The sequence below is a fragment of the Schistocerca cancellata genome, chromosome 12 (genome assembly GCF_023864275.1).
Source record: "Schistocerca cancellata isolate TAMUIC-IGC-003103 chromosome 12, iqSchCanc2.1, whole genome shotgun sequence".
Lineage (NCBI taxonomy): Eukaryota > Metazoa > Arthropoda > Insecta > Orthoptera > Acrididae > Schistocerca > Schistocerca cancellata.
Window position 1 is genome coordinate 158,929,745 of NC_064637.1, and position 22,625 is coordinate 158,952,369.

A 22,625-nucleotide genomic window follows, 5' to 3' on the forward strand; every position below is an offset into this window, starting at 1 on the left:
CATGTCTGCAGGCGACTGTTTAAGCAGGTGGAGGCTCAGTAATGGTGTGGGGCGTGTGCAGTTCGACTGACAGGTGACCCGTATGTAAGCATCCTGTCCGATCACCTGCGTCCATTCATGTCGTATGTGCATTCCGACGGACTTTAACAATTCCAGAACGACAATGCGACACCCTATACGTCCAAAATTGCTACAGAGTGGCTCCAGGAACACTGTTCTGAGTTTAAACACTTTCACTGGCCACCAAACTCCCTAGATATGAACATTGAGCATGTCTGGGATGCCTTCCAACGTGCCGTTCAGATGAGATCTCCACCACTCTTACTCTTAGGGATTTACGGTCAGTCCTGCAAGATTCATGTGTCAATTACCTCCAGCACGAGTTTAGACATTAGTTGAGTCGTCCTGTGTGCTCGTGGGGGCCCTACACAGTATTACACAGGTGTACCAGTTTCTTTGGCTCTTCAGTGTAAATCAACGCCAGAATACGAAGTCGGAAAATTAGAGATCGCCATATCTCAGGTCCGGAGGCGGACAAACAAAACAGCGTTGAAACTGACACATTTTAAAAATTCTGTGGGTGTCGACAATTCCGCAAAGAAGCCACAAATGACGAAGATGAAAGTTACAACAATTAAGAATAAAAAAGGCGAATAATTTTAAGCAGCGCAACCGTAAAGTTGGTGCAAGAAAAGTTGTAAAATTTGTAGATATATTTGATTACAATGATACGGGGCTGAAGAATTTATTTTGTGAAAAGGAAGTGAATAACGCAATTAATGTACGCTTGGCGGGAATTTCTATGCTCAGAATAGAGGCCGACGTGGACCTGAATTTGGTGAATGTGGACTGTGTGACAAATTCTAATGAGGCACTTGTCAGGGGCAACAATTATAGTAATGTAGGTCAAAGTTATCATTTTGTGTCGGAGAAATCAGGTGAAGCTGCAGATGAATTTTGCGATATATCGACGAAAGTACGTGAAGATATTTGCAAGGCAACGTAGTAAGTCTCGTCAGCTGGTGATGAATTTTATTATGCATCGACGGAAGTGGGTGACATACTGTTAAAGGTAACCAAAGGTGATGGTTTAGAATGATGTTGCTAGGTTTGAAGGTAGGGTTGATTTGGATATCTCTAGGGAAAGAATTTGTGCATTTATTTCCATCGACTGAAATGAACTGATTGTTCTTGATGAAAATATGAATTTTGAGTGTACTGTTGAAGGATGAACGTGAAAATGTGTAAGTTAAATCATAACTGTCGGAGGTGTCATAGGACAGAAGATGTGATGGAGGAAGGGTTGACTACGAGTTTAGCGGAATGCAGTTCTAATGTGGACTGAAGCAGTAGCGGCAATTTATGATGTATCGGCGGAGGAGTTGGTGATTTCCGTCATGTATCGAAGGATGCAATAGATGTCTTAATTAATGAAGGTGAGAAATTATCAGTGGACGTTAAGGGAGTTAACTGCGATCAAGTTTGTAGTGATTCGGTAGAAACAAAGGAGACGAAGTTTTGTGGTTCTTTCTGAGAATGTTGAGACTTCTGATATTACTTGAGAGGATCGGAACAGTATTTTCTATGCTTACGAGGATGATGAAATGAAGTATTTTGAGGGCTATTTAATGCCTACAGACGATTTAGAGGTGGATCAGGAGTATATAGAAGTGAATAATTGGGAGGGTATTTATTTAGGAGATGGTGGTACTGAATGGTACTGCAAGGAAGAAAGTGACTTCTCTATAAATGATTCGAATTGGTATAGAGCGAGTATGAAATCGTTACTACCTGATTAGTAGGCATGAGAGAAATATAAAGCAGCAAGAGGTCTTTAAGAGAGGAAAGACGAAGCCGGGGTGAAGGATGTGTCCAATGAACTACGAACTTCCAGCATGCTGGAGTAGCTCGGGTCAGCAACTTAAGTTAATCAATAGGACGAGAAATCAGTCCAAGTTGCAAATTTTTATTTTTTATTCATTCGATGACTATTTCGGGCCGAGGCTCATTTTCAAACCATCCTACAGGACAGAAAACCAAATTTGCACTCGTGCATAATAAAGTTTTTAAGCATATGCCACAGATACAAAACATATCGTTTTAAACTTACGTAACAAAGTCGAAAATAGCATTTTCGAAGAGGTTAGAAATCTGCAGTGAACATTTACAGTGCATACAGATAATTCTTCTATACCTCTGTTTTCTTTTAATACTGTTGTTGCTGATCACATTTAATGACTTACGTGCCTACAGGGCATACAACTTTGTAATACGTGCCATAGGTGGTGCTGTTTTGTTTTACTGTTCAGTGGTTTTAACCCTTCCTGACCGTGTGATTCCATTTGGAATCACCAAATAATCTGGCTTGTGGAGCCCATATTACGCAGCAAATGTTCCCAGATGGAAACATAAGATGTAGTTCTGTTTTCTGCCAATAGATTGTAGCACCTTGTTGGTCGATAATAATCGACTGTTAGGTCTCAATCTTCTGTTTGTTGGCGTTCCCGTTTCAGTAAGCAATAGTAACTTTGTAAAATAATAACAGGTATGTTTCACATTTATAAATATTAGCTTTTATCGCTTTCTGTTGCTTTAGAATTAGATATTCAATTTTTAGAATGTGTTTCCGAAATAAGAATTTTCACAATAAGAAAAATGATTCCATTTGGAATCCGTAGGTTTTTGTCATTTGTATACTTTAACATATGATGCTGTCGATTACACGGATATTTAGTTTCTGCTATCCACTTTTATCACTTGTAAATATGTTATCAACACAAATATTACATATAATCTGAAGAAGATATTGCTAATTGGTATTTTTCGTGATATTAGATTGCAATTTGTAGGCTATAAGTCACAATATAATTACTAATTATATGCTGTATTTGTAGGTATGTCACGGTCACTGACAGATGCAGATATTGTCGCAATTTTGGAAGGTGATATATCTGATTTTGAAGATGCTGACGTTGAAGATCAGGACTCTAATTTGGAAGCTGCTGTTCGAGTAGGAGATTTTGGTGATGATCTTGCTGACAAAATTGTAAATATAGACTGTTTAGATATTCCTATGGAAATTTACTCACTGAATGATAATGAAGAGGAAGAGCTAGATGAGACCCCTCATTGTACGTCTTGAAGCACAAAACCCAAGTGATCTACTTGTGTCAAGTAAGAAGCAGAGGTTGGCTACACATAAATAGGGAACCAGTAGATGTGACCTATCATTACATATTTTCTGATCCGCCAAATGAGGAATTAACCCCACTGAATTACTTTGAAAAATTTATTGATAGCACCATCACTCAGAACCTAGTAGATCAAACAAATCTATATTCTACACAAAAAAAGAGGCAAGTCCATCGACACGTGTACAATTGAGGTAAAACAGTTTCTTGGAATCCACATTTTAGCTGGAGTTGTTCCAATGCCAAAATATAGGATGTACTGGGCTGCTTCTACCTGTTATGAGCCTATAGCAGGGAACTATGTCACGAGATTGATTTTGTAAGTTGAGGACTTATTTACATGTAAACAACAGTGATAACATGTTACCAAGAGAACACAAAGACTATGACAAATTATTCAAAATTAGACCTTTTGTGGACCCTCTAAGAAATAATTTTTTGAAAATTGAGCCAGAGGTGTACAATTCAGATGAGATGATGATTCCGCTCAAGTCTCATACATCTACGTTGCAATATATAAAGAGCAAGCCACGCCGATGGGGAGTGAAAGTATTTGCATGGGCTGGAGTAAGTGGCTTTGTGTTTAATTGAAATATGTGGGTAAAGGGACAAAAGTGAAAGATGGCCCTTTAGGTATGAGTGGTAATGTCGTCAGAGGCTTGTAGATAAATCAAAACCACAAATTATTTGTTGATATTGGTTTGCTTCCTGTTATTTGGCTGTGAGACTAAAGAAGCTGGGAGTCTACATGGTGGGAACTCTAAGAATCAATGGCAGGGCGCTCTTTGCAGACAGATGGTTCTTTGAAACAAACTGGTCGAGGGTCTTATGATTACAGAGTAGAGACACATGAGAACATCATGGTGCTAAAATCGTTTGACAATAATGGAATCCACTTTATTTCTTCATATAAAAGTCAAGAGCCCCTTGAAGATGTAAGACGATGGTCAGTTGCTGCTAACCAATACGTGAGTGTCCCTAGACCTGCCATAGTAAAATAGTATAACACTTTTATGGGGGGGGGGGGGGGGGTGTTGAGCTGCATGACATGCTACTACAACTCTGTAGAACAAATGTCAGAGGACATCGGTTCTACCTCAGAATAATAATTCATCTCGTCAGCATGGCATGTGTTAACACGTGGCTGTTGTACAGAAGACATTGTGGGCAATAAATTGTAAAGTACAGACCACTACTTGATTTTGTCAGTGATATTGCAGAAGGTCTTTTGAAGAGGGTACAGCAGAACCAAAAAAAGAGAGGGCATCCAGCAAGTTCACTGAGGCCAAAACCAACGAAGAAGAGATCAGGAAAGGCAAATCGTCCAGTTCCTGATATACGCTATCATGGTATAGGCCACTGGCCAGAACACCTCCCTGACAAAGCAAGACGTAAATTGTGTATAACAACCTATTCTAGGGTGAAGCGTATGAAATGCAATGTCTTACTTTGTCTTAACACGGACAAAAACTGTTTCAGGGATATGTAATATGTTGAGGTGTTGCCATAACAAAAAACCAAATTTCCATAATTTAATGCGTGTTTTGTAAAATGTACATAGTTTTGCTTAAATAAAACATGAACTGTCAAAAGGAAAATTGTTTTCTTTGCTCTCGCATGTCCAATGATTCCAACTGGACTCATTTAAAAAAATCATACACCAAAACATTTTTCAAAAATATGATTAAAATTCTTGCTCACTGTGACCATAAGACCACAAAAATTGAAAGAAAATTTTTTTTCAGTGGTATAAAATGGTTGATTGTTTTGGTAATGAATTAAGAACTAAAAAGTAACAGTAATAATTGTTGAATTGCATGGTTTCACATTTTATGATTTGTACATGCCAACATAGCATACAATTTTGTAATGTGGGCCGGATGTGGCGCTGCTGTGTATAACGATCAGTAATTTTAACTATTTGACTTTTTAGTAAAGATTTAAAAAATATTAATTTTATTGTACACTTGGGTTATCGTATGAACTTCGGCATTCTTGATTGTTGGAGAACATTTTAATAAATAGAAAAGGCTTCCTACATCCTGATACGGCGCCCGCTTCCCGAGGTTTCCTTACGACAGCAGTGGGAGTAAACTGCCAGTTATATGTATGCACTCTAAATGTTCACTGCACGTTTATTATATCTTCGAAAATGACACGACTGTTATGTAAGCGTAAAACTATGTGTTTTGTATGTTTGGCATATGCTCAAGAATTTGGTAATAACTTTTATACATGGTTTTATTGTCCTGCAGGTTGATTTTAAAATTAGTCTCGGCCCGAAACTAGTCATCGAACGAATGAAAAGTAAAAATTTGCAACTTGGGCTGATTTCTCGCTCTATTGCCTGATGAATTATTTGATGGTGATACTGGGGCAGGGTTGGTCTGATGTTGCAATGTGTACAATAGATATGGAGAAAGGAAGGGACATTGAAACTTATTTGAGAGCACAGTGTCTAAAGAGGGGTGAAATTAAAGATGTGCAGCCTGCATGTGAAATGAACGATATTAATGATGAAAGGAAGCAATTCGAAACACGCAAAAAGGTGGAATTTAGAAGCTACTCACACTGGCCAGAAAAATGTTATAAGCGACAACAGAGGCAGAGTTGCATCTTGTGAACGAAAAATTTGGCTTGTATTAATAGAAGTTTATATATAAATTTATCTCTAGTGCAGTTTAAGACTTTTGAGCTTTTACTCTTCGTGTATTATATTCCTTACTTACACACCTAATTATTGTACTGTATGCTGACCTCCACGCACATCATTTGCTCCATTCTTGCACTGAATTGTGCGTCCATACTTCATTACATACATCTTAAATTCACCAAATTTACCAATTTGGTGAATTTAAGATGTATGTAATGAAGTATGGACGCACAATTCAGTGCAAGAAGGGAGCAAATGATGTGCGTGGAGGTCAGCATACAGTACAATAATTAGGTGTGTAAGTAAGGAATATAATTTTTGCTGTATGTAAGATTTCAAGAGATTATTAATGTATGTGTTACTTTTAGTTGGATTGGTTTGGGGGGGATTAAAGGGACCAGACTGCGACGGTCATCGGTCCCTTTTTCCAAAAAAAAGTAAAACCACCCAAAGAGAATAAAAAAAAAAAAAAAAGAAACGAACAACAGGAAAGACGTCAGACGGCACAGGACAAGAAATACTCCTACAGAGATCAGACGAAACAAATTAAAATCACACAGAGTGTGACAGTGGTTGGCCGACCATAGAGATAAAAAGGAGAAGCCAACCACTGAGAACACATTAAAAACTCAGCGTAAAATCGTAGGCCAATGGCCAGAATCAACACAAAAGAACAGAACAAACACTCAGAGTAAATAATAAAAACCCCCTGCCCGAATAAAACGGAAAACTAAGTCAGCCATACCAGGGTCATCACATAAAAGGGCAGGGAGCGTATCAGGCAGCGCAAATGTCTGCCTGACCACAGCTAAAAGGGGGCAGGCCAACAAAATGTGGGCCACTGTCAAAGCCGCCCCGCAGCGACATACAGGAGGGTCCTCCCGGCGCAGTAAATAACTGTGTGTCAGGTGGGAGTGGCCAATGCGGAGCCGACAAAGGACGACAGAGTCCCTGCGGTTGGCTCGCAGGGATGACCGCCACACAGTCGTCGTCTCCTTGATGGCACGGAGTTTATTGGGCATGATCCGATTGCGCCATTCAGCGTCCCAAAGCGCAAAAACTTTTCGGCGGAGGACTGCCCGCAAATCAGTCTCTGGGAGGCCAACGTCCAGAGACTGTTTACTCGTGGCCTCTTTCGCCAGGCGGTCAACATGTTCATTGCCCAGGATACCGACATGACCGGGGGTCCACACAAAGACCACAGAGCGGCCGCAACGCGCAAGAGTATGCAGGGACTCATGGATAGCCATCACCAGACGAGAACGAGGAAAACACTGGTCGAGAGCTCGTAAACCGCACAGGGAATCGCTACAGATAACGAAGGACTCACCTGAGCAGGAGCGGATATACTCTAGGGCACGAAAGATGGCGACTAGCTCAGCAGTGTAAACGCTGCAGCCAGCCGCCAAGGACCGTTGTTCGGAATGGTCCCCTAGAGTTAGCGCATACCCGACCCGACCAGCAACCATCGAACCGTCGGTGTAAACAATTCCAGAGCCCTGATACGTGGCCAGGAGGGAATAAAAGCGGCGGCGGAAGGCCTCTGGAGGGACCGAGTCCTTCGAGCCCTGTGCCAAGTCGAGCCGAAGGCAAGGGCGAGGAACACACCACGGGGGTGTACGCAGAGGCGCCCAGAAAGGAGGTGGAACTGGGAAAAACCCAAGCCCGCAGAGAAGCTCCTTGATGCGTACGGCGATCGGACAACCCGACCGGGGCCGACGGTCTGGCAGATGGACGACTGACTGCGGGAACAGGACACGATAATTTGGATGCCCGGGCAAGCTAAAAACATGGGCAGCATAAGCGGCCAGCAAACGTTGGCGTCGGAACCGCAGTGGAGGTACACCTGCCTCCACTAGGACGCTGTCCACAGGGCTGGTGCGGAAAGCACCAGTGGCAAGGCGTATCCCGCTGTGGAGAATTGGGTCCAGCACCCGCAACGCAGATGGGGATGCTGAGCCATAAGCTAGGCATCCATAATCCAGGCGAGACTGGATTAACGCCTGGTAGAGCCGCAACAGGGTAGATCGGTCGGCGCCCCAGCGGGTGTGGCTCAAACAACGCAGGGCGTTGAGATGCCGCCAACACGCTTGTTTAAGCTGCCGGATATGAGGCAGCCAAGTCAACCGGGCATCAAAAAGTACACCCAAAAACCTGTGGGTCTCCACCACAGCAAGAAGTTCGTCGGCAAAATAAAGCCGCGGCTCAGGATGGACCGTTCGGCGCCGGCAGAAATGCATAACGCGGGTCTTGGCAGCCGAAAACTGAAAACCACGCGCTACAGCCCAAGACTGCGCCTTGCGGATTGCGCCCTGTAGCTGACGTTCAGCTGCTGCAATGCTAATAGAACTATAGTAAAGACAGAAGTCGTCAGCATACAGGGAAGCGGAGACAGAATTTCCTACTGCCGCAGCGAGACCGTTTATTGCAATTAAAAACAGGCAGACACTGAGGACAGAGCCCTGGGGTACCCCATTCTCCTGGACGAGGGAGGAACTATACGAGGCCGCGACTTGCACGCGGAAGGTACGATACGACAGAAAATTTCTGATAAAGATTGGCAGAGGGCCCCGAAGACCCCATCCATGAAGCGTAGAAAGGCTGTGATGACGCCATGTCGTATCGTACGCCTTCCGCATGTCGAAAAAGACAGCGACCAGGTGCTGACGGCGGGCAAAGGCTGTACGGATGGCCGACTCAAGGCTCACCAGATTGTCGGTGGCGGAGCGGCCTTTACGGAACCCACCCTAAGACGGAGCCAGAAGGCCCCGAGACTCCAGCACCCAATTTAAGCGCCGGCTCACCATCCGTTCAAGCAACTTGCAAAGAACGTTGGTGAGACTAATGGGACGGTAGCTGTCCACCTCCAAAGGGTTCTTTCCAGGTTTCAAAATGGGGATGACAATACTTTCCCGCCATTGCGACGGAAACTCACCCTCGACCCAGAGACGGTTGTAAAGGTCGAGGAGGCGTCGCTTGCAGTCCACTGAAAGGTGTTTCAGCATCTGACAGTGGATGCGATCTGGCCCGGGAGCGGTATCAGGGCAAGCGGCAAGGGCACTCTGAAATTCCCACTCACTGAATGGAGCGTTGTAGGGTTCAGAAGCGTTGGTGCGAAAAGAAAGGCTCCGACGTTCCATCCGCTCTTACTTTTAGTATTTTGGGTGGGTTTCTTGTGTAATATGTGTAGCTTATTAGCAATTATCGTTCACACAATTTGGTGCATGAAGGTCATGAAATGTGATTTTAATTGTTCATGCGAATGAAATGTGTAGTTACGTGCAAAGAATGATCTAAGTTTTTTTGGGGGGGAAATTTCGTTGTTTTAATGCTGTAATCGTTATTTTGGAAGGGTGTGGAAGGTTTATATGAGTAAATATTAGGGATAACGTTTATATAAAGTTCCTGAGAATAATTCTAGGGATAATTGCTTTACTATGCTAGTAAGATATTGATGAATTATGATCTACTTATGCGTTAAAATGAGAGATAAATGTGCGATTTCTGCACAGGGTGCATTAGTTTTTTTTTTTTTTTAGTTCCTAATTTGGTGCGGTAACTCTGTAGAGAAATGACAAAATATTGGTTGATTTGGGGTGTCAAATTTCATAGCACGAAAAACAGGTTTTCTAGTGGGAATGGACATAATGTCTGAAATTTAGATCTGAATCAAATGTTTTGCTTATATTATCAGTCAATTTTTGCTAGCTATTATCTTTGTGAATGTATCGAATCTACTGGTGAGGCCGTTCAGTGACTGGTGTATGGCGACTCGCGGAGTTTTAAGAATACTAGTAACTACTACACAGTCGTATTTCGATAGCTATCGTTCTTCAGCACTGGAAATGCCTGCGCATAGACGAATGTTTTGGCGCAGTACATGGCCAAGGGGGTGAATGACATTCTGCAGAGGCGGCTGAACTGCGAACGATCTACACTTCGTCGCCAGAATATCGATCGTGTGCTGTCTGTGTGATGGGTGACGTGTTACGATGTGCTAAAAGGAAGTGCTATCAAATGAGCGCAAGAGCGCTTTTGAAAAAATGAGGATGACTCGAAAGTTACTTTCAATTTATGTTTATTTGGGCATCCGATTAGTATGCCACAATTTTTATAATTTGTGTTAGATTTAGTAAATTTATGCTGATAATTATTATGACATCCTAGAAGCTTCATGCTGTTTCATACATTACTATACAAATACTTACACTATTGTTCCAATGAGCAAGTAGAGTGTTATGTATGTATTTATCATGTCATGTCATGTAAGTATATCAAATTTGGTGAGACTTATGTACCCAAACACCAAGATAACGCGCCAAATTAAATGGAAGTGTATAACGTTATGCGTATGTAGGCTATCTAATCGACTGTCGAGAATTTCTTGTATGGCTGAGCGCTAGCGCGCCCCGGCAGGTGCCCAGTACGGGCGAGTCCTGATATCAAGAAGAGCAGCGTCGCCGAAAATTGGTAAATCCCTAAGCTGGGAATTTGGACGGCTGTTTCTCGCATGTTCTATGTACACGAGATGCACCAAAAATGGCGGGGTGTCAGACAAGCTGAGTTCTTAAAGCTCCTCAAGAATCTATGAGAATTCAGTGTCAAGTATTTAAAGCAAATTTGAATAACATGCCATCACAGAAAAATGAGGCATCCAAACAACAACAACAACAACAACAACAACAACAACAACAACGTTTTCAGTATGTTTAAAACTATAGATGTTAACATTTCAGAGAGACTAAACATTTTCACAATTAACCTCTCAAGTAACTTTTAATGCTTCATGCGATTCCAATAAACAATATCTTAGATGACAGCATTGCATGAGAGCTATCATCCTGCAAAGTCACTCATCTGTGTATTTTAATTTGTGATTTGTGGCGTCTTTTTGTGTGTCCCTAACACTACCCAGGTGGCGTGTAGAAGTTGGGGCGAAAGACGACAGACCCTACTCCTAGTGACCGCGGGCTTGTCCCACGTGAAGGGGGCCCTGGATCACGGCAGTCCCTAACCAGTCCTATGCGTCCAACAGATTATCCCTGGAGAATCTGTTGTCCGCCAGAAGAGAGTTGCAGCAAGCTGCGGGAACTGCGAGTCCTTTGGACTCTTGAAACCACGACAAATTTTGCTTTCTTTTCCGCACAGTGTGCGGCAGAGAGTGAAAAATACTCGTGGAATTTCTTGAAACTTCTCTTGTTGCTACTTGAAGATCCACAGCTGTTCTTCTACAATCTTCTGTCTACTTCTGCTCCTCGCTCGACGAGGCGGTGGCTGCCTCTGGGTAGGAGCAGCTCGTTCGAGACTGCGGCCGGCCAGGGGCGAGAGGGAGTCCACCACCTAAGTGGATGCTGCGACCGCTCCCTGGCTTCTGGTTCTGGCTCGGAGGGCCGCTGGAATTTAAGTCTGCAACAGCGGCATACTAATTCAGTTTTTTGTACGTGAGTGGCGCTGTCAATTTATCACAGTACTAGTACAGTAACACGGCGTTGTCCAGATATTTATTTACAACTGTTCGGCCACGCCCGTACTACACAGCATGTGCCCTTGTGCTTAAGGGGGACGTTGATAAATTGACCAAAAATATAAATTTTCGATTTATTTTTTATTTGTTAGTACAACTCATGGATAATAAGTTCCCAAAGTTTCAATGTTGAAATCGCATTCGAAGTGCCTGAAAATTAATTAAAAGTGTGACGCGGCCTCCCGGCCACGCCCACGTTTGAAGCAGCACTTCAATGAACAACGATTCTGTGTATTACTTTCAACACCACGTGTGCAGGATACATCTAGAAGGCCGTGATACATACTCTTTGGTTTTATAGATCATCTTTGACTGTTCCGCATCTTATAAACAATAACAAACTAGCGATATCGTTTATGACGAAGCAATTCTTTTTTTGCTTTGTGATACTGACGGAGATTTATACAAGAGTTCGACTCTTTCTTCATTCAGTTATGCCACGATCACAAAGAGTATAAAAAACTCGACAATCTGCGTTTGAATAAGTTAGTGAATATGGAAGACGTGAGAAACAACGACAAACCAGCAATGAGGCTACGACCGAAGTAAGAACATCTGCTGAAAATGTGAACTCGTCTCCTAACAGCTCCACGCGAAAAATTGGTGAGGTGAATGGTGCATACTACAGTGATGAATCTCGGTACACTGGGTTTAGGTTCATTGATCTTTAATTATTGACTGCAGCAGTGAAATTTTCTTGTTTCTGTAAGACATGTGGTAGTGATAACATTCAGATTATAGATGATGGTAAGGGAGTAAGCTTGGCAGCCAGTCTGCATATCGTGTGCAAAAAATGCGATGCTGGTAACTCATTCAAAATTTCTAAATGTAAAAACTGGTACTATGAAGCTAATATGAGGTTTACCTATGGATTGAGGTGCATTGGAGCTGGGAGAGAAGGGGGAAAATATTTTGTGGAATTATGAATATACCAGCGCGCTGTCTGAGATTTACACAAATGAACTGTGTAGTGGAAAACAATTTCTGACGTGTGTGAGGGCAGTATGGTAGCTATTGCAGACAATGATCCGTTAGATGAGAACGATTTTGGTCATGTTAGAACAGATCTTTTTGTGTCATTTGATGGTACATTCATGAAAAGAGGGTATACATCTTTGTATGGTGTGTCAAGTATCATAAGTATTGACACAGGGAAGGTACTAGATTTTCAAGTTATGAGCAAATTCTGCCATAGCTGTGTACTTAGTGGAGAATGTGAAGGAGATGTAAAAGGACATAACTGCAGCAAAACATTTTCTGGTTTTGGTGGTGGAATGAAAGGAGCTAGTATGCAAATTATTTTTAAGAGATCTGTCATGGAACGTGGTGTCATATGTGAAATATCTTGGGGATTGTGGCTCCAGTGCATTCAAGCCTGTGAATGGGAGGAAACCTTATGGAGAACTTTCAATTGAGAAACTTGAGTGCATAGGTCACATCCAGAAGACAATGGGCTCAAGATTGAGGAAACTTGTCAGTGACATGAAGGGCAAAAAGTTGGAAGATGGAAAGGGCATTGGTGGACACAACAGACTCACTAAGATGATGATAGACTCTCTTCAAGTGTATTATGGCAAGGCTATCAGACAGAACCTGTCCAGTGTAAATGACATGAAAAGTGCAGTATGGGCTACGTATTTCCACATGTTGTCAACAGATGCACACCCTATTCATAATCTGTGCCATATTAGCTGGTGTAAATATCTACAAGCTCAGAGGGATGACAACCCCTACATTCACAAGGAGAGGCTTCCAACTTGTATCCTGGATCTGGCTGATCCTGCACGTCTCAAGAAGTGTGTTCACGGCAAAACCCAAAATCCAAATGAGTCTCTAAATTCACTCATACGGAAATGATGCCTAAAACACATTTGCATCTGCTACAGTTGTCAGAATTGCAACTTATCATGCAGTTATTGTATTTAATGATGGGAACGTCGGGAGGATGAAGGTATTTGAAAGAATGGGCTTCAAGATAGGAAATTTTACTCAAGGCAGCCTGAGAAAAGTAGATTTATAGTGCGTTTCTGCAGCTGAAAAGTCAGCTGAAGATCTGGTGAATGAAAGAAAGACAACAAGAAATCAGAAGGGAAAGACAACCCAGAGTACAAATGTGGTGCCTTCTGAAGAAGTGACAAAGGAAAACGTTAGGTTGAACTTCAGGTTGCATTTCCTCAAAAGTTTGTTTTTTTAAAGTTTATGTACCTTTTCCTCAGATTCTATGAATTCTAGAATTATGAAATTTTGTACACACACTTCTGTAGACCTAATAAACGTTGTCTGAAGAGCAAATTTTGAAATTCTGATCGCAACCTGAGATATGGGGCACAGTGCTTAGAATTTTCCATGAATTTAAAATTTTACTTGTGGAATTATAATTTTAAAAATTATGTAAATTCTCGTATTTGACCTATTCCAAAAACCTCATGAGAGAAGCTTACAACATATAAAGAGATGAAACAGAAATTTTTGTAGAAATCTCTTAAATACTTTCTGAGAAAAAGGAACATACATTATTTTTTTTAAAATAAAACTTCAAATTTTATTAAACAGTTAAATATATATAATCAAAGGATTTTGTATGTAAATGTGTTAATTTCATGTGAAGTGTGGTACAAAATTTCATTCCCATATCTCCAAAACTGTGGATTTGGTGCATTTTTTGAAATGTGTTTTTCATCAACGTTCCCCCTTAACGTTTATGACGCAAGCGATAAACTTTCCTGCTTTCGTCACATTAAGGTTTGTCGGCGCGAAAAAGTTTTGTATAGGTTGGAAATTATGTGTAAAGTTTGTTGCAAGTCGCTAAGTGCTCTCTTCCTCAAATGCTGGGTGAATAAAGTCTGGGAATTCATGCGTCACGGCTATGCTTCTTTTTCACCCCGTAGGGGTGGCTATAAGTTAGTTTAACAACTAACAGTCCTTAACAACTAACAATCCTTAGCCTTTGTTTTGCCTAGTGTAGTGGCAGTCAACTGTGAACTACTAGTGCGTAGTATCCAAGTCAGCAGTTTGATACGCCGCTGTCTGAACAGTTAAGTACTAGTACAGAGCAGTGTGTATTTGTTTTGCGAACGTGGTGGAACATGACCAAAATCGCAGTGATTTTTATGACTTGTTTGTGAAACTTTTGCAGTAAGGTATTGGCAACAGTGGCGACTCTTGAGTATACATTTTGGTTGTTCACAAACTTTTAGATTCAGATAAATTTCAGAGTGTGAAATTAATAGCATCTGCTATATAACAATTATGTTTATCAACAAGTTTATACAGCTACAGCCACTCCCAATAATAACAGTAATAATAATAATAAATAAAGCACAAATAGAACACGAAGTGACACACATGTTAGATATAGAAGAAAAATTTCAGCTGACATATCGAATACAAAGACACAAATACAGACATTAGACCATTCTTGCATAGACCACCAAATAACCTACAAGTCGAAACAACAATAACAACTATCAACACAATCATACACAACAAAATAAATGAAAATACAACTATGGAACAGTTACAACTACTGATTTATATAGGAGCAATCACTTCACTAATTATACTCACTAGGCAGAAATCAGAACCAACCAACACACAGAAGAAACCCACAAAACCAGCATGGCAACATAGGCTATAGATCAGAATAGAAAAACTGAGAAAAGACATTGGACAGCTAACAGAATTTATAAGAAATGAAATGTCAGACAAAAAACGAAAAAGGTTAGGTAAGATCTCTCATCAAGAAGCGATAGAGCAGTTAGATGAAAAGAAGCAGAAATTACAAGCATTGGCCAAACGACTTAGAAGATACAAAAAAGTGAAAATAGAGGGAAACAAAACCAAACATTCAACACAAACCAAAAGAAATTTTACCAGACAATAGATAACACACACAATAATTAAAATAGACAATCCACCAAACATAACAGACATAGAACACTTCTGAAGCAACATATGGTCAAACCCGGTACAACATAACAGGCATGCACGGTGGATACAAGCAGAAACAGACACATACAAGATGATACCACAAATGCCTGAAGTGATAATTTTGCAACATGAAGTCACCCAAGCAATTAATTCTACTCACGATTGGAAAGCCCCTAGAAAAGATAAAATAGCAAAATTCTGGCTAAAGAAGTTCACCTCAACACATTCACATCTAACTAAATTATTTAACAGTTACATTGCAGACCCATACACATTCCCTGATACACTTATACATGGAATAACGTATCTGAAACCTAAAGATCAAGCAGACACAGCAAACCCAGCTAAATATCGCCACATAACATGCCTTCCAACAATATTCAAAATATTAACTTCAGTCATTACACAGAAATTAATGACACATACAACACAGAACAAAATTATAAATGAAGAACAGAAAGGCTGTTGCAAAGGAGCACAAGGATGTAAAGAGCAACTGATAATAGATGCAGAGGTGACATATCAAGCTAAAACTAAACAAAAGTCGCTACACTATGTATACATTGATTACCAAAAAGCTTTTGATAGTGTACCCCACTCATGGTTACTACAAATATTGGAAATATACAAAGTAGATCCTAAATTGATACAGTTCCTAAACACAGTAATGAAAAATTGGGAAACCACACTTAATATCCAAACAAATTCAAATATTATCACATCACAGACAATACAGATTAAGTGTGGAATATACCAAGGAGACTCATTAAGTCCTTTCTGGTTCTGCCTTGCTCTGAACCCACTATCCAACATGCTAAATAATACAAATTATGGATACAATATTACTGGAACATACCAACACAAAACCACACATTTGCTATACATGGATGATCTAAAACTACTGGCAGCAACCAATCAACGACTCAACCAATTATTAAAGATAATGGAAGCATTCAGCAATGATATAAATATGGCTTTTGGAACACACAAATGTAAGAAAAATAGCATAGTCAAGGGAAAACACACTAAACAGGAAGATTACATATTGGATAACCACAGCAACTGCATAGAAGCGATGGAAAAAACAGATGCCTATAAATATCTAGGATACAGACAAAAAATAGGAATAGATAATACAAATATTAAAGAAGAACTAAAAGAAAAATATAGACAAAGACTAACAAAAATACTGAAAACAGAATTGACAGCAAGAAACAAGACAAAAGCTATAAATACTTACGCTATACCAATATTGACCTACTCATTTGTAGTGAAATGGAGTAACACAGACCTAAAAGCACTCAATACACTTACACGATCACAATACCACAAATATAGAAAACATCACGTACATTCAGCAACAGAAAGATTCACATTAAGCAGAGAGGAAGGAGGAAGGGGATTTATCGACATAAAAAAACCTATATTATGGACAGCTAGACAATTTAAGAAAATTCTTTCTAGAACGAGCAGAAACTAGCAAAATACACAAAGCAATCACTCATATAAATACATCGGCTACACCAATGCAATTTCATAACCACTTCTCCACCCCTTTAGATCACATAACATCAACAGATAGGAAGAAAGTAAATTGGAAAAAAGAAAACACTACATGGCAAGCACCCGTATCATCTAACACAGCCACACATAGATCAAGACGCATCCAACACATGGCTAAGAAAAGGCAATATATACAGTGAGACAGAAGGATTCATGATTGCAATACAGGATCAAACAAACACCAGATATTACAGCAAGCATATTATTAAAGATCCCAATACCACAACAGATAAATGCAGACTTTGCAAACAACAAATAGAAACAGTAGTGATCACATAACAAGCGGATGTACAATACTAGCAAATACAGAATACCTCAGAAGACATGACAATGTAGCAAAAATAATACATCAACAGCTTGCCTTACAACATAAACTTATAAAACAACATGTTCCCACGTACATGTATGCACCACAAAATGTATTGGAGAATGATGAATATAAATTATACTGGAACAGAACCATTGTAACAGATAAAACAACAACACATAACAAACCTGACATCATACTCACCAATAAAAAGAAGAAATTAACACAGCTAATCGAAATATCCATACCCAATACAACAAATATACAAAAGGAAACAGGAGAAAAAATTAAAAAATACATCCAACTGGCTGAGGAAGTCAAGGACATGTGGCATCAGTATAAAGTTGACATTATACAAATTATACTATCAACTACAGGAGTCACACCACACAATATCCACCAGTGCATCAATGCAATACAGCTACATCCAAACTTATGTATACAACTACAGAAATCCGTAATTATTGATACATGTTCAACTACCCGAAAGTTCCTAAATGCAATATAACATATACTATACAATTAAAAGGAAGTCACGCTTGATCAAGGTCCGCGTCAGTTTCCATTTTTGACCAGACATAACGTCTGAGAAAAGAAAGAAAGAATAATAATATGCAGAACTTTATCTGACGAAAGAAGGAATTGTTTTTGTGGAATTTTGTTGTTTTGTACATAATTAAGAACAGTTTAGGGCAGTAACAAAATAAAGTGCAAGCTTTCGCAACTCTCCATTTGGCACTTTCGTGTATGTGGGATTAATCGCTCTTTTCCATTTTTTTCGGGAAAATTGTACAAGATCTCTAACAGATGTTTTAGTTGACGAATTTACTTCCTGGCTGAAAATCAGATATTCTTACGCTGCACCCACACCACAATTTGTGCTAACTGTACACTTCCTTATTAAATGTTCGTTTGTAGTCTCGCTTATTTGATTTCGTAACTCTGGCGATCGAAGGATCTGTTCTCTGAGGACCTAGTTCCTTGGCGGCTAACTTTTCCTGATATTTTACTTTTCTGTTCCCAGAATGAGATTTTTCACTCTGCAGTAGAGTGAGCGCTAATATGAAACCACTTGGCAGATTAAAGCTGTGTGCTGGACCGAGACTCGAACTCATGACCTTTGCCTTTCGCGGGCAAGTGCTCTAGCGACTGTGCTACCTAAGCACGACTCACGACTCGTCCTCACAGCTTCGTTTTTCTGTTGGCATTTAAAGTAGATTCAACATAGTTCATGTTTACACTGCACACGAAATCCAATTTCCACAAAGTAAACAACTCCAAACACAAAGCGCCATTTGTGGAAATAATTAAACGCAAGCAGTAATATCTACCACATGGTTATTTCAATACAAATGAGGCGCTGAGATCGATAAGGACTAAAGCACACCGCCGTTGATGTCACATTTAAGCGAATGTCAGTGAAACCAATGATACAGCTTTTCGTGAATCTTCATGTATACCATGTGGATCTACAGCATGGATAAACCTGACACATCAGATCACAGATTTCAGAAGCATGAATACATGCTACACTCTCACAATCGACAGTGATGTGGTTTAGGCCCTTGCAATTCTCAGCGCCTCAAATGGATGATAAAATTCATAAACTAATATACTATAACTCATTCAGAAACCCACAAAATATGGTTACTGTCAGTACAACTTTAACATACGCTGACGTCCGATCTAATTTTACTACAGTATATAGTGAGTGAATTAGCATATCTAAGGAATTTGTTAATAGCAGGATTTTTGCCGGGCGAACAGGGAGGAAGTGTGCTACCAACTGGTGGCATTGGCGTAAACTTCTAGTTGCGACGCTAGGGCTAGCTGTACACGTCATGAACCGTGCACGTTGTTTACCAGATTCGTAAGTATTTGGCCCGTAAGGCAATTACATTCCCTGAGTTGCGCATGCGAAAAGGTTCCTTCAAACGTGCACAACTGAAGGTGTGCTGGCGACCCTGATGCCGAGTTTCACGGAGTCTAGTGGAGCAGTACTGCGGTAGATTGAAGTGTTGCGTCTTTCAGGTTGCAGTGTGTGTTGCGTTTAAGACCATTCAAAGGAAAATAACCAATAAATCTGCAAGGTGTCTAAAGTCAGGATGTTAACGTGCTCTTATACAGCATCTACCACTGATTGGTAAATTAAATTTAAGATTTGAAGAGCTTCGACCCTTAGCTTCCTCATTCATGTAGACCAAAGTGAAAGTCTGTCACTACAGAAGATGCACTCAATATTGCCAGCGACTAAACCTGAAAGAAAGGCGCCCATAGAGTGTGGAGTAGCAAGAACAGTCCCACAAGAGATACAGAAAAAGCTAAAAAAACTGAGCTCATACAGGTCTTATAAGACCTAAACGAAGATGGTCCTTATTGTATTTCTGCGATTTGTACACAATCCGACAAGAAACCGATACCAAATTTTGCAAAAGCTTTATTTGGACTGACGAAACTACTTTTAAGTTGAATGGTAGAGAACACACACAACTGGGGTTCTATGAATCATCACGTCGCAGTGGAGCCGAATTTATACTCTTCTGGCGTGAGTGTATCGACAGTGATTTTCAGCGATGAGCCAATTTTTTAACGGTACTGATACTTCTCTAAATTATCTACATGTGCTTAAAGAAGTATTCTTAGAACTGGAAAGCAGTCCACTTTTCAAACATCTACAGCCGGTTAAGGAAAAGTTAGTACGGCAACAAGACAGAACGGCTGCAATATGGAGTTACTGAGAGAGACTTTTCAACTGAAAACTTCGATTAAAGGGTGCTATTCAGTGGCCTCCACAACCCCAGATATCCCCATTGATTTCTCAGTCTGGGGTATAGTAGAAAAAACTGTTTATTCTGTCAAGACCCAATGTTGAACATGTGAAAAAACAAATGCGTACAGACTTTGAAAACCTACAGTCCCAGAGGATTTCGGCAAAATTTTCTTATCAGTGTTAACAAGAGGTAAAGTGTTTCGGACAGTATGGAAATCCCTGAGCGACAGCAACGCCACACATTATGTTGCAGACACTCAGAAACCCAGTACGTATGACATTGAAAGCAAACACTTTAGCAGAGAGTAAACAAACGAAAAGCGCTATTCAGGTTGATTCGGTTTGGTTGGTAAGTGACTATGTCATAATATAAACTAGTAATCCAGGTGTTCATTTGCATTTGTTCGGTTACTGTTGTAGGCATGACATAAGGGCCTGTTTTGTCCTTTGAAGGACAGGCATTAAAGAGAAACGACTAGGACACAAAGACCGCAGCCATTCCACTTGTAGGGTTATTGTTTTCACCGTACACAAGTGAACAGCGAGGTACTGTACATCCACACTGGGGTCACTGTATGTCCACGTTTGCTTTAAGGGGCTGCCTGCATTCAACATTTGACAATAGTAGTTTGTCAGAAGTTCAAGATACTGTAGCGACTCACCATCAACAAGTCAGCAGGAAACTTGATTTTACAAGGTTAAAATGTTCAGTACACAAAAGCAAGTGAGTAGCGCAGTTATGCAAGTTCTAGCCGCTAACCATCGAAAACAACGAAAAAAGGGCCTTTGGTCCGAGAATGGCTGAAAGAATGGGGAGTCGTGTATGTTAATTTCCTCACTAAAGTAACAACCATGGACCTGAAAAACTTCATAACATTTTCGGATGATTCCCGTATTCTAAGACAAATTATTAATGTTGACATGATAAAATAGAGGAACAAAATACTTTAATGGGAGAGGCAACAACAGTCTACGAGAGATTTGGTGTAACTATGATTTCTGGCGAGAGGCAGGTCATTCGATGCTTGAAGTTTAGAGCTGTAGTATCAGCAAACGCAATTAGCGAAATAGCTATTGACACCTGTGAAGTCTAACAATGACATTTTAAGGTAATTAACGCAAGAGATATTTTTTACGTCTTCTGATAATGTAGTGAGACTCTCATATACTTCGCTTCGATTTTCGCCTCTTCTAGCACCATTTTCCTCTTTTTCGTTGTTTTTATTGCACATGTTCAACGTACTTTTCCAAGTCAAGCATTTTATTATATGGCTGAGTAATTCAACAAGCTACTAGGCTTGCCACGTTTTCAAAGTAATAAAGAAAGCAATGCCATAGTGTATCTTCCATCGATCCCTTAAGTGGTAAATGCAATGAATACGCCTGCTATAGTCCTATTAAACCGGTTCTGTATTAAAAGCTTTCTTCAGAAATATAATCTGGGGAATGATATGCACAGAGACGACCTGACGACAAACGGTGCGCAATAACGCCGTTTGGTTGGTTCATGAAAAGGGGTGCCGCATCTAGCTGGGACCATCTCGGGACACAATGAGGTGTGTGTAGAAATGAAGTAAAAAATTTGATATAATTAATTATTTAAAACGGAATTACATGGAACTTATTGTGGCAGCAGTAGTTTGTACATCATATTTGTTCGAAAGATTTCACCTTTTTCAGTAAGGCTTTTTCCTTGTTGCGCATTTACAAAACTCCGGGCAGGTCAGACCGTAGTTAAACTGGCACTGGAAGACTAATTCCACAGTCCCTTGGTAGCAGTCTGTTTCTTTCATCAGCCCACTGGGCCCTCATAAACGAAAATACTTTCCACAGTGGCACTGTGAGCGGGATTAGAAAACAAACACTCGCATAAATTTAGCAGTTAGGATTTGCGTTCAGGATTTTCGGTTCTTAAAGTAAATCCACCTTTATTCCACGGAGTGTTTAGACTTCCATTATTCCGAGTCACGCTTAGTTTATAAAACGCTCTTCAGATACATATATTTCTGATAGTATTTTCAATCATCACTCAATCGGGGTTTCAGATATCAGACTCACTCACTCACTCACTCACTCACTCACTCACTCACTCACTCACTCACTCACTCACTCACTCACTCACTCACTCACTCACTCACTCACTCACTCTGACAGACTAACCGCCCTCTCATCCTCCGCCGACAGGCAGCACCAGATGCGGATATGGAGGGGCATGTGGTCAGCATACTGCTCTCCCGCGGCAGTTACATCTTCGCGGCTACTTTTCAATCGAGTAGCTCCGCAGTTTGCCTGAGTGCAGCCCGCTTCCCTGCAGCGGTCGGCAGACCTGGACGGTCACCCATTCAACTGCTAGCCAAGCCCGACAGCGCTTAACTTTGGTGTTCCGGCGAGAACCGGTGTTACCACTGCGGTATTGCCATTGACCGTCATCCAATCAAATACTTGACATTTATTGAAAGTAATAGCCCAATTCTCAACGTAATTAAATGCTACAGTATAGAAAGCCATTCCCCTACCTTAAATTTCGAAATCAAATTATTTCTTGGTTAGGATTCTCATTATTGTTCAAATTTGTCTTGGTTTGCATACCAATAAAATTGGCAGTATTCCTTTCATTCAGATATCTTTGGGTGTCGATTAATATATTTCTTATTTAAATTATAGCGACTTCATTCTTCTCCACGCTT